Raw genomic sequence first — 17,013 nt, forward strand, 5'->3', positions numbered from 1 at the left:
TCTCTCTCTCTCTCTCTCTCTCTCTCTCTCTCTCTCTCTCTTGCAATTAAGAAAATGGATCTGGAAGAGTTCAGTGGCTTGAATTTAAAACCAGGTCTAGGCTTCTAATTACAAGTTACCTCCTCACATGGGAAAACACACTAGACAAAAAACCTTGGCTGACTTGAATTTCATGTATGTAAAGGGAAACAGGCTAAAGTGATGTTTTCCCAAACAGCCGGTGTTGAAGTGTGTGGAGACATCTGATTCGCAGTTTCTGGGCTCTTAGCTCTATTCCAAATAGTCAAGTCATCTGACAAACAGCTTCCAAATTGTAATGCAGAATTGTAATGACACTTTCCTTATTCAAGTACAGCCTTGGACGCCATTCATTGGACAGATCCTTTCTAATGTAAATACTGAGCAACTATGTGTATTTATAATCCTAGCGAGTGTTCAAAAGGGAGCATAGTTACAGGATTACGACTGCTGTGTGTCTGCTGTTTATGAATGTATAACACACATGCAGTTGATTCGAGCTGCACCTTGGAAACTGCCACACAATCCTTTCTGCTGGCTTCTGTTTTCCAACATCAGTCACTCCATGAAGCAGGTTTCAATTTAAGCTCTTAAGATGTAAGTGACTTTCATTCTTCCTTTACCTTTCTGAAACAAACAGTGCAAATTGAATCATTCTTAAGACACGTGATCATAATTAAAGAGGAACTTGAAAAGTAATATTTAATAAACAACAACAAAAACATTTTAGAGGTTTTAAAACAATTACCCAATACAAACTACCAAACTGGAAAGTCTTAATTTCAGTATCATTGGAACAGTTGCTCTGCACAATAACAGATACATGAGGGACAACGATACAGTAATGTGACTCCATTCCCATATTAAAATGAAATTCAGCCTTAAGGAAGTATCACAGAGCATCTCAAAACTCTGCTTGCATATAGAAATAGAAGGCGTGCCATGGTTTGGATAATTTGTCCCAAAGGTCTTATGATGGAAACTTGATCTTCAGTGTGGAGGTCTGAGATGCTGTGGAATTCTAAGAGGTGAGACTACTGAAAGTACTTCCTGCACTGAGCCCTCACAACAGACTGAAGCAGTTCTCATGGGGCCTTGAGTTACTTTTCCCAAGAACAAATTGTTCAAAATGTCCAAGCCAGATTCTATGATCTCTCTCCAGGATTGTGTGATCTGTCTCACCGAAACTAGGAGACACTTCCAGAGGAATGGGGAGACTAAAGGAGAATGAGCTCAGAGTGTAATGTCTCCTAGCACCAAGAAAACTCCAGAACTAGTCGTGTGAAAAGGCTCGGTGTGGAAGACAGTGGAGAGGGAAGGAAGACGTGGGGCAGGAAGGAAGAGAAGAAGGAGACAGAAGGAATGGAGAGAAGAAGGGAGAGAGAGCAGATGGGAAGAAGGGAAGGAGGAAGAAAGGAAGGCAGGAAGGGATGGAAGAAGAGAGGGGAAGAAAGGAAGAAAGGAGAGATAGAGGGAAGAGGATTTGAGGGAAGGAGACAAATTAACATACAAAACTGCCTAACTGCATACAGAAGAATCACAACCAAAGTGTAACAATCCAATAAACAGCCAATTTTACAAACTTAAAAAGAACAGAAGATATTACATTGATACTCTAAATATAAAAGTCTTTCAGAGTTTAAAACCTATAGCTATTAGCATACTTATCTTGGATTCAAAGACAGGAGGGTGCTCCAGTAATGAACGAGATGTCATTTCAAAGTCAGGTCACTTAAATTAAAAAACAATAGTGGTATATCTCCTATGCTGAGCATGTAGACCACAGTTTCACAGGGTCACTTAGATAGCTAGGGTTCTTTCCACCTGTGCCAATCAAAGGTCTTTTCTGACGTCTGATGCAGTTGGAGCTTCTGGGTTGTGTTGTCAGCATTGCTGTGGTCAGAGAAAGCAATTGTCGGGCTGCTAGGTGAAGCTGCAGGACTACCAGAAGCCACGAGTCTGCACTTGCCTCCTTGCTTTAGAATAACGAAACCAAGCTTGCTCTTTTAGATCTCATCTTTCCCCGTCACAATTTGATATGATTGCAAAGGGCACTGTTATCCGTTTTTAATGCCCAGTTGACAAAGTAGCATTCTCTCTTGCTCTCTCTAGACATTAGGTAATGATCTGTCTCCGGCTCCCTCCTATGTCCCTGTAAAGATATTTCCAGCATTACTTGCTAAGAGCTATTCATTGTTCGGGAAAACACATTTAAGATGGCACCTTACTGCATGGGGAAATTTCACGTTCTCAATTTTGTGTTTATCCTGTCTAATATGATTACAAGAGGCCAGACATAATTATTTTCCCTTATGGTCATAATTTGTGAGTCTATAAATGGACTCATGAAAACAGCTAAATCAAACAGAGTCCTTTTTCAAGTCATTTATGTTATATATATGTGTGTGTGTGTGTCTACTTTTAGTCTGGGTACTTATGAAGCATGTGCAAGTCTTTGACACACACACATCCACATACACACTGCAGTATGCAGCCTTTAAGAAGAAGAGCCTCATGAAGAGGAGAATCAAAGACAGGAAAAACAGTGATGGTTTCAGCACTTGGCCTCAACCACTGCAGCAGTAAAGTGAATAAGTAGTTTTCCTCAGTACCAATTATTTAGTAGATAAGGAATAGCAAGGGTTTTGTATGAACTAGAGTTAAAGTCACATAATAATATGAAAGCTGTCTTTTTGATCATAATAAAGTTGTAACCAGGCATTTGGAAAGCAGAACTTCCTTGTGCCAGGCAGAGTATATGACTGTATATAGAGAATATTTGAGCACCCTTGAATTATACCAAATTGCATCTCTCAGGCAAACAACTGGATTCTCTGACTAGTGACAACAGTACTGACCCCGGCCCCCAGCAACACTGGCCATATCAGATGGCAGAAGACCCACTGGATTTGAGCCTGTGTAAAGGTAACCATGTATTCGTAGGAGACTTTGGTCTGTGACCTAAAGGTAGAAACTACATCATATGTCTTTACTGCGTTTAAATTAAAATGATCTGACTTTAAAAGTTCATCTCAGCTTTATCACTAAAGGCCTTCCACTCTCTCTGGGTCCTACATAAAACTGTGATATCTGAACAATAAAGATGGGTCTCTTTACATTTAGAGTGTTATGATGATATACAATATCATTTTAGTCCCAATCAATGGGGAGTTTTGTCTAGCAGCTAGGACCTTTCTGCTGCTTGGAAATCCAAAGACAGGTCTGTGAAAAAATATTAACATTTAAGGACTAGAATTAATCATAGTCATAAAATCACTTCTAGAGCTACGATTGATCTTTTTTCTCTATTTATGATCTATATTCCATCTAATTAGGTGAATGGGAAATCCAACATTAATTCTTGTTACAGGTGCCCTTCCAGGAACTCTTCTTTATATATGTATGTGTGTGTGTGTGTGTGTGTGTGTGTGTGTGTGTGCGTGTGTGTGTATATATATATATATATATATATGTGTGTGTGTGTACATATACATATATATATATGTATATATATAGATGTGATATATATATATATATATATATATATATATATATATATATATATATATTCATATATGGATGGCTGGTTTGCACCAAGACATACAATGATTAAGTGGCTTGTTGAAGTTAGAGAAAAGCTTCAGGAATAATTCCCCTGCACTCATCCACCAGCCCAGATTTCTGTTAGTTTTCACTTTGTAGTTCTTTCAACTTGGTATCATCCAGAGTTGCCAGACTGTGTCACTGGAGGAAGGGCTATTTGTGGAGTGGCTATTTACCAATGAGTATAGGTACCAGGCCATGTTATAGTCCCTAAAATAACCATAAAACTGCTGCAGATGGAGTTGTAGGGTCCGAGTATGCTGTGTGTCTTCCTTATCATTTTCTTCTAGCAGAATATATTTTTGTCCTTGAGAATTTCCTGAAAGTTGATGATAGGTGCGTCATAATATTGATTCCTTCAGCGCTTGCTGTGGCTAGGCATTCCTGTGCCTCCACCTTCTAGACCAGTTCCCTCTGGCCAGTTTGACTGCTTATACATACTATGTGAGAAGGTGAGGAGAAATTCACTCTGGTTCTCTTTGAGGGCTGTGGTATGAAAAAAATGTTAACTACTTATGCATTGTTTCTATGGGAACATACAGTCATGTTGTATGTCTATGATGTGACCAACTTATCCAACCCTCTGATATGTGGACTTTCAACTTGTTTCCCAGCTTTTGTCAATATTCCATTATTTTTATCTTCTATATATTCCTTAAACATTTCTCTTTTTTTCATTTTTATTGGTTACTTTATTTATTGACATTCCAAATATTACTCCCCTTCCCAGTTTCCCCTCCACAAACCCCCTATCCCTCACCTCCTCCTTCTCCCTATGAGGGTGCTTTCCCACCAGCCCACCCACTCTTGTCTCAGCACCCTAGCATTCCCCTACCCTAGGTCACTGAGCCTCCACTGGAGGAGTCTGGTATAGTTGTCCCCATAAACATTTCTTAGGACAAATTCCTCGTGAGCTTTGATAACTAGGGTCCTTGTTAGGACTATAGATGGCAAGTGTCCATGTCTTTTCTAACTTGTGCCTGCTAGGAACCGATTTTGGACCCACAGTGTTAATGCTTACAACTGGATTTCATCTTATGCTCATACATGTCACACACACACACACACACACATCATGTCATGTCATGGTGGTGACTCAGCCCTTCTCCTGCTGAGTCTCCTTGCTGAGAATACAATAAACACAAGAGTCACCTTATTTGGTTGCTATGAGAAGCCAGCGAGATCACAAGTAGAATACTTACAAAAATCCTGAGTCACTGCTACCAAATGATATAAATATCACCTATCTTCAATAGGTACAATAATGATTCCATAATCATAAAATACATAAAAATACATTTTCCCAAATTTCAAAAGCACCAAGAACTAAATCCTCTGATGTACTGGTTCTTTCAACCAGCAATTCTCAGTATGAGGATCACGATCCGGCCAATCTCTATTATCAAAACTATTTACATTATGATTCATAACAGTAACAAAATTACAGTTATGAAGAAGCAATGAAAATCATCTTATGGTTGGAGGTCACCACATGAGAAACTGTATTAACGGGTTGCAGCATGAGAAAGGTTGAGAACCACTGCTTGAAACCATGAATAGAATTTCACTTTAGAGAAATAGACGTCAAGTCCTAAGAGGCAGATAGGTGAGGTTGCACATCTTTAATAGACTACACATTTTATATTTTGTTTTCTAATTGGCTGTTTGTCAAAAGTGGCCATTTTTCTTTCTTTTTTTTTTCTAGGCCTCTGACCTCCCTCTTGGTGACCTGAATAAGGGAAATGCCCAAGTAATTGGAACCTCCTGGATGTGGTCTAGATAAGAAGTGCGATTTTACAACCAACACTGCCCAGTATAATCACCTGGGAGACCTTAAAAGCTGCTGATAGCTAGGCCTCACCCGTAGGGACTTTCATTTAATTGGTCTGATTTAATTACCTGGCATCAGCATTGTTAAAGGCTCTCCAGGTGACTCTAACATGAAGCCAAGCCCAGAGCAGTGGTGTAGGTGGGTACTGATTAATTCTGGGTCAGCTGGGTGTGTCTTACCACTTACAGGGCTGCTGAGAATTACTTTCAGAATCAGCCAGCCCTCTCAGGCACCTGAGTCAGTTGCCATAGGATAAACACAGGCTACAATTTTTTTCTGATAGCAAAACCAAAGCACACTGCTTAGCTAGGCTTTGTGAAATCTTGAGAATTGACATTGTGAACGGTTCCTTTTTCTTCGAGAGTTTCTTTTCATCGAACACTAACCCCAGAGTTCTACCTTAAGTTTGGCGGTTGAAAAGAATATTCTGTAGCTAGTTCATGGTCTTTACTATGTTGTCTTCATGTTTTGCTGCTACTGATGAGAATCAGTTACCACAAAACATTAAACATATGCCAAAGAAAGCTCAGATTTGCTGTGTGTGTGTTTAACAGCTTTGATCTCCTATCTACTTTGAGTACAAGTGTCTTGAGTACTTGGGAAGTTGTCCCTGAGCCAGGAATATTCAATCACAATGCATTTTCAAGTGGGAGATGTAAAGGCAACTTCAAAGAACTCAGAAATCAGGAAGATGCTGACTTGCTAGGAAGCCCACGAAGGAAGATATTTTGCTTCTGTGGCTTTAAAGATGTAAATAGAAACAACTACGGCAAAGGGTTTCTATAATTAGCTTTCATCCGCGATTCTAAAAGTTGCTTATTGCAGAGAATTTAATAGTATATGAAAGCCGCTGTTTAAAAACTTAAGTTGAGCTCTCTGAAACTTTAATGAAAAAATTAGTATGTTCAGACTCTTGTGGTTTCTCTAAAGTCATGTGCTAATTCAGCAGCAGATCTCTGTCACTGAAACTTTTTGGAAGCGGGGAGGATGGTGAATGCTTTGGTAATTTTCTTGTCTCCAGGCATAGTTTACTGAAAACAATAACATAAGTTTAAATTAGAAATTAAACGAATTAGTGTTCCAAACTGGGGGTGTGGTTATGGAACAAACACTAGTATTTTAGACCAACAAATGTGTCTTTTTAAAACACAGTAACTTTACCCAGTTGTTCTTCCAAAGCCACAACAGAGGACAATCTGATCAGCTAACATACCTCCCTGAAGAAGCCACAAGCTCCAAGGGTGTCTTTGCAGAGTGCACTCAGCAGCAGGACCAGGAAACCACATCCTAACCTCAAGAAACATAGTCTCATCATCCAGGTGCCACTCCCAAGCTGCCAATCATCCACATGTACTTCTCAGCTGGCTCACTGTGCTATCCAATGGCTGGTTCCTCCCCCTTGATAAATTCTTTGTAGATACACATCCTATGGGTGTGAGTCAAGTCTTGAATAAGAATTAGAATGAGCCTCTCCCACCACACCCACATTCTATCTGGGTGTTAAGCAAAGCAGAATCAGAGAAAGGACCTCATCTCCATAGTTGAAAGAATTAATGGACTTCTTGCATCTTCCTTTACCATGTGAATGAAAAGTCTTACTCATGTTAATAACAATGGTGATTTGGCTGCACAGTTAAGGGCACTTGCTGCTCTTGCGGAGGACCTCAGTTTAATTTCTAGCATCCACATCAGTCAGCTTAGTCACAAATAATTCCTTCTCTAGGGGATCTGATACCCTCTTCTGACCCTCATGGGGACTGGACACATCTTTGCACACATACATACTGACATACACATACCTGCCTACAGAAAAAGAAAACACATATTAAAAACTAACAATAGTCATTGGTAGTCATACTAACAAGTGATCATCTCAAACAACAAGGATGCTAGTGTTAACAATCTAAAGAAAAGTGCTCTTTCTACGTCAGGGTCTTGGGTTCCATATGAGAAAACTCTTGACTAGTCAACCCTTGAACTCACAACGATGGCAATAGGCTTGGATATATACATCACAGGAACTCCTAAATCTAGTTCTGGACTCCTCCAATAATTTGGGATGCTCTTTCAGGAGGTGTGTTGGATTATGGTCAGCTTACTGAGATATCCAATGGGAGCTCAGGAAGGTGCCAGCACTGATACTCAAACTTTTGTTGTCTCCTCAAACTATCTACACATAAATTTGAAATTACTCATAGCTAGGCATCACCTTATACCACATGAACAAAATCTTTGGTGGTACATATATGTAAGCATTTCTTATACATGGCTGTAGTGCATATATATATATATATATATATATATATATATATATATATATGAATATTTCTCACACATGATGGTACATATACATAAGTTTTCTCATGCATGATGATATATACATAAATGTTTCCCATACGTGGTGGTACATATGTATAAGAATTTCTTATACATAACAAACTTGAGGCCCTCTGTGTTTGGAAGGACATATGCAAGAAGCAAAAAACAAGATTTCTCTAAGAATGCACCTCTTTCTAAGGACTGTTTGACAAGAGAGTTATTATTCTATAGTTATTGTTTGTTCTTGGCCAGTCGTTTTCAACCTTCCTAATACTGTGACTCTTTAATACAGTTCCTTTTGTTATGGTGAACTCCCTAACTATAAAATTCCTTTTGTTGCTGTTTCATAAGTGGAATTTTGCTACTCTTATGAAACATAATGTAAATTTCTGTGCTTTCTAGTGGCCTTAGGCAACACTTGTGAAAGTGTACCTACCCTAGCCTCAGCCTAGGTTTCTATATTAGATTTGGAAAACTTGACCATTTGTTCACTCAAACAATCCAAAACATACAGAAACACTGGAGTGGGGTAGCCTCATGTTCCAGAGAATGGCACTTGAACTAGAGATGAAACCACAGAATGAAAATCACCTCCTGACTCAGCAAGCTGTTAAGTGGGAGTTTCAACTCTGTAACTACCTGACAGGGCCTCTCAATAACTGATGTCCTACCGCTGGATTTTATTCTCACATTACTAATTTTCTACTTTAAACATTCTAACTCCTGGGACATTTCTCAATGTCTATGATTAGAGTTTAAGTGGCTAGGAGAGTTGTTATTTTAATTTGCTATGACTCTACAAAAGAAGAAGTAATTTTGGGGGTTGTTATTGTACCTATATTGGAAAAACAAACAGAAGTATGATATAAAAAAATTCTTACACAGCACTTAGTTACCTCAATCTAGGTATACCTTTATGAAGGAGATGCAGAGGCCCTTTCTCCTGGTTTCTTTTTCCAGACTAGCAATTTTATTTGGCTTTGACTCACACTACCTTCATTATACATGTGTCTGCTGCATCCAGAGTCCGGTCATGTAGTAGACCCCAGGTTGGGCTACAGTATGGGCTCAGGTTACATAGTCACTACAGTTGTGTTTATTTACTTTGCCTTAATATAAAAATTGAGAGGCCCCTTTCTGTTTATCACATTACACAATGTTTAAAGTGCACTTACCAAATCTAAAAGGCTTTGTATTCTACTTGGCGGCAAGTAACTTCAAAGTCTCCAGAGACAGTCATGTCTGGTCTCCAAGGTTCTCCACTCACTCTGAGTGTATAAAACAAATCTGCTTCTCCACTCAACACACTTGGATGTCTCTCTTCTCTTTGTTCCCACTTGATTTAAAAACCTGCCCAGTTACTCTGCATCAGAAGAAAACAGTATTCTCCCAGCCAAAGAGTTTCTCGCTGACCATGCCTGATCAGATGGTTTAATTCATCTTTCAAAATTGGAAATAAAGCATTCTCTCTCTCCTCATTTCTTTCCACTAATATGAATGACATCAGCATCTTACCTTCCCAGAGACAAACATATGAATAAACACATAGCTGTTTAAAAATAACTCCTTGGAAAATAAAGTATAAAAGGCAGCATATTATAGCATATGCCAATACAGTGGTAAACGTGGCTCCCAAAAGGAAGAAGTGCAGTTTGCTAGCCCATCAATACGAAGGGAATGGACTTGGTTAACATGAAAAGAAAGCTACGTGAGGACCTTTGATACCAGAAGCAGGGGACATTTTATAACCCATCCTTCTCCAGAATATATTCATTTAACATGACATCCCCTGAGAAGGTAGGGCAAAAGATGCTTCTTTGTAAATGGACAGACTTGTTACATTTTTTTTTTCTAGTTTCTTTTGTAGCCCACACTGCAGTAAGCCCACAAGGAAAGGTTCAGTCAAGTTCTCCCAGGCTGTCAGGACCATGTGAAGCTGGCTGGAATCAACGCATTTTCATCAAGTTGAGTGAACTCTGGCTAACATCATCCTATAACTGGGTAGAATTATGTGTTTGTGTTTACATGTGCTTACAAGTCTGTGGGAGTGCATGTCCGCACCATGTGTATTTGTATACACAAGAAGGCTAGACATCAACATCAGATGTGCTCTCTCACTGTTTGCCTTACTTTTTTTTTTTAAAACAGTCTCTCCCTGAATCAGGAGCTCACTAATTGCCCAGAGTAGATAGTTAGCCACTCCAGTGATCTGCCAGTCTATTCCCTGAAAGCTCCAGTGCTAGATAGATGATGTCATGGTTGGACTTTTACATGGGTACGGGACACCCCACAATAGGCACTTCACCATCTCAGCCATCTCCCCCCACAGATAGGGTTATATTTTTAAAGTTCAGTTGTTGATTCATCACACACTTATTTCTACATAAATAAACCCAGCCTCATAACCTGTGGTGGCAATCTGAAATACATTTTCTTAATCCCTCTATAACCTCAACCCCACCATTTTGGGCTGGGTATTTCCACATGCTTCAGCCAAGAAAAGTAATGGAATTTCTCAGAAACTCTTAGATAGCCAAAAGGTGTGCTAGATGGATTAGGCTTGTGTCCGATCGAGAATGGAAGGCAAATGGCACGGGGAAAAGCTGAAGAACCATATCCATCCTAGAGGAACTCAGAAGTTGGATTGGTACCTTAATGAACAACAAGAGTAATGCAGGACAGATTATACGTCTCTCATCCCCCAATTAGATCTCATTTTTCCCGGATGGCAAAATAAAACCATGTCCCCACACAGCAGTGAAATTTATATTCTATCCGTCATTCAGGCTCTTTATTGCTGATTAGATTTCCTAATAAAGAATGCCCAGTAGTAGCCATAATGAAAAACACTCCAAACTTGATGGATGGAGAGAATCGGAACCTCTTTAATAGGAGAGTTTAGTTTAGGTCTCTAAGAGTGGTGCCAATTTAAATTCTCAGCAGAGTTTCAATACATCCAGCCTCCCTACTTCCACAGCATCCAGACCTTTAGCCTGGAAGCTCTACTACCACAGTAGCCTTCTGCATAGGGTCACAGAGAGAAGGTTGGGTGGGAAACATGTGTAGAACTAGGTATATATCTGGCCAGATGTTCTTAGCTTCTTAGCGACGACTTGTTTATTCCACTAGGTGTTTTTTTTTTTTTGTTTTTTGTTTGTTTTTGTTTTTTTGTTTTTGTTTTGTTTTTGACGCTGAGTAAAGGACTAGGTGCAATGATGGAACAAGAGCTACTACAGAAACAGAACAAACGAAATTGTTTGCACCCTGACTTTCCTCATGCAGACAGCCCAGCCAAAACTCCACAATAAAAATACTGGCACAACAGGTATGAACGTAGGGGTGTCAACGGAAGGCCGCCAGGGAGGGGAGACCCCCACTCAAGCCACGAGAAATTACTCCCCCCCCAAATGACTCACAAGAAACTGATCTTGATGCAACCAGCAAGAGGTATATTTCAATTAGCGCGCTGAGGCTGAGTCTGTAACCCACGCAAGGGTAGAGGAGTCGACCTCGAGGCTTGGGAGCAAGGGTTTTTTAAAGGAGAAAACCACAAATCAGGAGGGTGAAGGGGGAAACCAAGAGGGAACAGTGGAAAATTCCAACCCATATCATAAAAAATAATAGAAAATTCTTAACTCATTATTTATCTGGTCATAAATCAGGGTGGGAAGTGGGAAACATCCTGTACACATTTTATTCAGGAATGTGACCTTAACCTGACCATTCTCTTGTGGTCAGCTACTTCCCGGAGTGACTTACCCAACCTGTATTATTAGTTCTGCTATTCTTTGTCGGAACAACCTAGCTGATCTGCCCTAGTTTTTTCTTTGGGTGGCCAGCTAGTTCCTGGAACCTAGGCCTGTGAACTTGTTAACCTTAATTCAGATGTGGGGTCTAAAATTTCTCTATGAATTTTTACATCTTTTCACCACCTCTTTTCCAACAGTGTCCCTTTCCTACAACTAAGAATTCCGTGGGATTTTCTATTTCTACATTCCAGATGTTAAAGAAGCTTTGGAGAAGACAAAGACATTGGTAGGTAGAGATCAAAACCAGTTACCTGCATCTTAGACCAGCAGTCCTCAACCTGTGGATCGTGACCCCTCCAGGGGTCACATATCAGATATTTACATTATGATTCATAACAGTAGCAAAATTATAGTTATGAAGTAGCAAGGGAAATAACCTTATGGTTGGGGGTCACCACAGCATGAAGAACTATATTAAAGAGGGGCAGCATTAAGAAGGTGGAGACTGGTAGAATTCTCTTGACAATGATGTCAGCAAAAGAAGTGTTTGAAGATGGATAAAGGTAAAACTGCCACCAGAGCTTCATGTTGGATTTCCTTCATGCTCCTCTGTCTGTTGTCACAAAGAAAAGCTGTGCTTCTACAAACAGTCAGCACTTAGTTCTTCCTGAAGAAGCAAACACATTTGCAATTGATATTCTAAGTCCGGTTACTTGTTCATAAATTGTTTGTTATGAATACAGAAGAGCTAAACCTTATTTATCCTCATCTTTCTATGAGGTGAGGTAGAGTTCTGAATATTGTAAGACTCTGTTGAGCCTTAGCTTACCGAGGACCCCCTGAGTGAACCATTTGGAGCCAAGAATCAATGCAAAAAGCAAGAAGGATTTATTGTTCCAACATGTTGGGGTCATCCTGCACCAGAAGGAGAAGCAGCGACCCCAGGCAGCAGACCTTTATACAGTTTCCAAGAGTATCAGAGAAAGAACAACTAGGCACAATATGATTGGCGGAACAGTGTGACTTTTAACCTGATTAGTCCTTAGGGAATGAGGTGGCAAGGACTTCCCTTGTCTGTGGGTGGCCAATGGTCTATCCTGTGGAATGTGTTGCCTCCAATTGTCTGAGGAATGTTAATTAGCCTCTCCCTTCTGGAGGGACAAGTGTTCCAAAGTTCCTGAGTGGCCTTCTTCAATACTTCTCTCTGATTGAGTGGCAAGAAGCAGAGATTCTGATCAGCTCTGCTCACTGATATTTCTCCGAACTGTATAATGGCCGGCAAAAGGTAGGGCTCTGCATTATTTCCTGAAATGCACTTATGCATTGAAAATAAACATGCTATTCAGAAATTTCTTAGTCATTGATTACAAGATGAAATGAATGAGAAAATTACTAGGATGCTTTAAAATCCTACATAGTTCATTACTTTCAAGTGACAAATGACAGCGAATGAAATTACAACATATATGGGATTGTTGTTGCATTTTGGATGAAATCAACTTTAAAATGATATTTACAGCCTTTATCCCATTGGTAATTTTTTTTCCTGTGATAAATGTTGCTTAAGTTTTTAGCAATGACTATATATCCAATTCTCGAAAATGTAATTGAAAAATGTAGTGAGAAGGCAAGGCTGATTCCATGACAGACTTCAAATTGGCAGTTAAGGAGACTAAGCCTAAAAACTGGGCAAGTCCAGGCAAGTCCAGGCAAGTCCAGGCAAGTCAATTACTAACAGAAAAACAAAAAACAAAAAAACAGTCCCCAGTCTTTAAGCTCAGGCAATGGAATCTCCCAGCCATCTGGCTGGCCTGAAGCAAGGACAATGGGTCAGCAGCAGTTTCCAGCTTTCCTCAGCTATTTCCTCAGTAACCGCTCCCAGACCTCCCCAGCAAATTTCCAGCCCCCCACACCCCAGTAATGGAATGTCTATAAAGATGACCCAATAGATTAACATATAGGTCATCTACCCCAAAATTCTCTAATGTGCTTTAAATTAGGCCGGCAAGCTCACTTGAGTGTCTCTCTTTTGTTGTAATGGAAGACCCCAGCATGCTGGGCTTCTGCAGAATAAAACACTCTTTGCATTTACATACTATTTGAGTCCAGAGTATCATTCTTCAGTGAGTTATGGACCCTTATAATAGAAGCTGACACAGCCCACATAGAGACCACTGGGCTATGAGTGATTCCTAAGCCAACTTCCATTAAATTGTCTACTGTTACCTACAACATAGGACCACAGAGGGATGTGAAAACTATCCTTGCTTGCCAGAAGAATATTCTACATGGCTCACAGGTTCTTTTGTTGCAGATGGGCATGGCACTGAACAGCACAGTGAATGGTTTGGAAGGAGGCCCTGGGCCAGCAGGACACTGATTTCCTCTTTGTGCTGAAACACCCATACCCTGTGTGAAGTACTATGTTTGTCCATTTTTCCTTGCTTCTTTTCACTTTTACCATGTAATTCAAGGAAGGATAAGACAAGCAGACACTTGTTGGAAGTGACAACTGTGTACTGCAAGCTCTAGAGCCAGTCTTCACCAAGAGCACAGATCAAAGCAGACAAGAAATGTGCTTCATTACAGCTCCTTGCATTCCACCTGGCTGCTCTTTAGAGACATGAACTAAGGGTAGTGTTTTCCAAATGAAATGTTGGTCTTCTTCAAGAAAGCCTCTCTGTTCTTCCCTTCATAAGCAACATAAAGTTTTACAGATGTCAGTTCCCACAAAGTCACCTTCCTCCAGCATCAGGGACCAAGGCTCCCAACTGTATTCCTCTCAGTTTTTGTTATAAAAAATTCCACTCAGATATCTTCTGTCAGTTATAGGTGCTTGTGATTACAATAATTCGCCCATGAGGAAATGACAATCAGCAGATGTTTGTATCTTAAAGGACATCTGGTGTTTGACTCAGGAGACATTGTCATTCCTAATATGCATAGATGAGGGAGAGCAAGTTTCAAGAAACCACAGTCGGATTCATCCAAATTCTCCAGCAGGGAATGGAACACAAGGTAATAAATCAACCTAATTTTCTCATTTGATTTAAAATTTTCAGCAGTTAGGTAGTCTTTATTATTCTATTATTTTTAATGAACTAAAATCCAGAAGAATTAAAATTACTTAGGGCTGCTCCACACTGCAATGACTGGCAAAATGTGAGACTCCACAATATTTCCTGTAATTAATTAATATATTTTAAAAAATCATGTTATTTGGAAGTTTAATAATAATTGATTACATGATAAAAAGAATGATGAAATTACTATGATGCTTTAAAGTGCTATATATTCCATTACTTTTAAATGATAAATAATCAATGAAAGAAATTACAACATATATAATTGTACCTGCATTTTGGATAAAATCAGCTTTTAAAATGATGCTTATAGCCTACACTCCATTAGGCTCTAAACATCATAACTCCATGTTTATTCCCATTAGTATACATTATTTCACCACATTGAATATTTTGAGATGAATAAGCATTCATTTTTAAAAGAAATGTGTAACACCTATGAATGAGCTTAATACTCAGGACATTTTTATTTATAATAACTAATGTTTTCAAATGAGAATGGGAATTTGAATGCCAGTTAGCTAGATGACAGAAAGAACCTTAAAATGCCCTGAGATTTCCTCTCCCATATGGAATGAGGATCTCTGAATGCTTATATGAACTGATGTGTTTAAATACTTCACTCTGCTAGGAATGTAATCCTTGTCTAACATTTCATGGTTTTGAGAAGCAGGAAAAAAGTACTTATTCTTTTGAAAAATTATACTTATATATTTAAAATTCATAACTTAATCTTAAGAGTCCTATATTTTCATTTACAGTATCTACTATATATTTGATATATGTATGCTAATTATAACAATCGAGTAATATAATTACCCTTAAAAGGCTACAACATACAAACATGCTGTTTTAAAAAGTCGTGGTGTCTTTTTTTTATATTCTTCTTCCAAATAAAGGTAACCGTTTTAAGCATTTAAATACAATGAAATCCCAGAAGCTACATGAAAGAGACTCTAGAGATTTTTTTTCTTCTCTCTTGAAGGCCATGGATAAGATCCAACTTACTTTATGAGTGACTTCTTTGCCAAAGATCCCCCACAAATGACACCAGTTTTATGTAAGTGTCTGATAGCTAAAATTTCTGACTACTCATAAAATTTACTATTTTAGGAACTTAATTATTTAAATATAAACCATGGCTCCCTCATTTAAAAAGCTAATAATTTAAGCTTTCATTCCTTAAGAGGAGTGCTAAGGCACATATATTTTAGCATTTTCACTGTGAACAACTTTTGATAAACCTAGAAAAGATGCAAAAAGAAAAATGTGAGGGACTGCAAGGAAGTCTCTGGTGTGTGTCTAGGGGGAGTTAACCCACTGTGGTGGTTTGAATAAGAATGGCCCATAGGCTCAGATATTTAAATGCTTAATCACCAGGGAGCAGAACTCTTTGATAGGATTAGAAGGATTAGGAGGTGTGGCCTTGTTGGAGAAATTGTGTCACTTGGGGTAGACTTTGATGTTTACAAAATCCCATGCCAGGCCCAGTAAATCTCTTTATCTCTTGGACTGTGAATCAGTATGTAATTCTCAGCTACCACTGTAGCCCTGTGCATGCTCTTATACTCCCCACAATGATGACAACAGGCTAAACATCTAAAACTGTAGAGCCAATTAAATGCTTTCATTTTTAAGGGTTATCTTGCTTGTGATATCTCTTCATAGCAATAGAATGCAGCATACTGTGGAAAACAGTTGCTATAACAGCTGCTGTAAACAAGGTGGTGAGGGGATTGAGTCAGAAGAACTGTTTTGGTTCCTTTCAGGTTAATGAAAAATGATGTAGAATTAATGACACATTGAGACTCCAAGAATGTACAGGGTACCACTTTCAACCTGTGTAGGAGATCATGACCCCTGTAGGGGTTTAATGACCCTTTCATAAGGATTGCATATCAAATATCCTCCATATAAGTTATTTACCTTGTGATTCATAACAATAGCAAAGTGACAGATATGATATAGTAATAAAGATCATTTTATGATTGACAGTCACCCCAACATAAGGAACTATATCAGAGAGTCATAGCATTAAGAAGCTTGAGAACCAATGGTACAGAGAATAGGAATTGAGGCCAAAGTGAAGAAGAGGGAGAATAGATGTGACTAATGTTATGAATATCAATATAAAAGGCAAATTGGAACTTACAGAGTTTGAGATCTCAGAGTTTATTTAAGTTGAAGTGATGATGTTCACTGGGGAGAAACCATGAATTTATGAATTCCAGTTGCCCAGATGCTTTTACAGTGATGTCTGGGTTTGTTTCTTTGTTTTGTTTGGTGCTAAGGATCAAACTTAAAGTCTCTTTCTGTTAGGCCAACAAATGGCTTCCCGATGGTATCTGGGTGGTAATATCAGTGACATATGCATGTTACCTTTCTTGTCACAAAGAAATTAAGATTGCCA

This window comes from Grammomys surdaster, unplaced genomic scaffold (assembly GCF_004785775.1).
Source record: "Grammomys surdaster isolate TR1022 unplaced genomic scaffold, NIH_TR_1.0 125450, whole genome shotgun sequence".
Lineage (NCBI taxonomy): Eukaryota > Metazoa > Chordata > Mammalia > Rodentia > Muridae > Grammomys > Grammomys surdaster.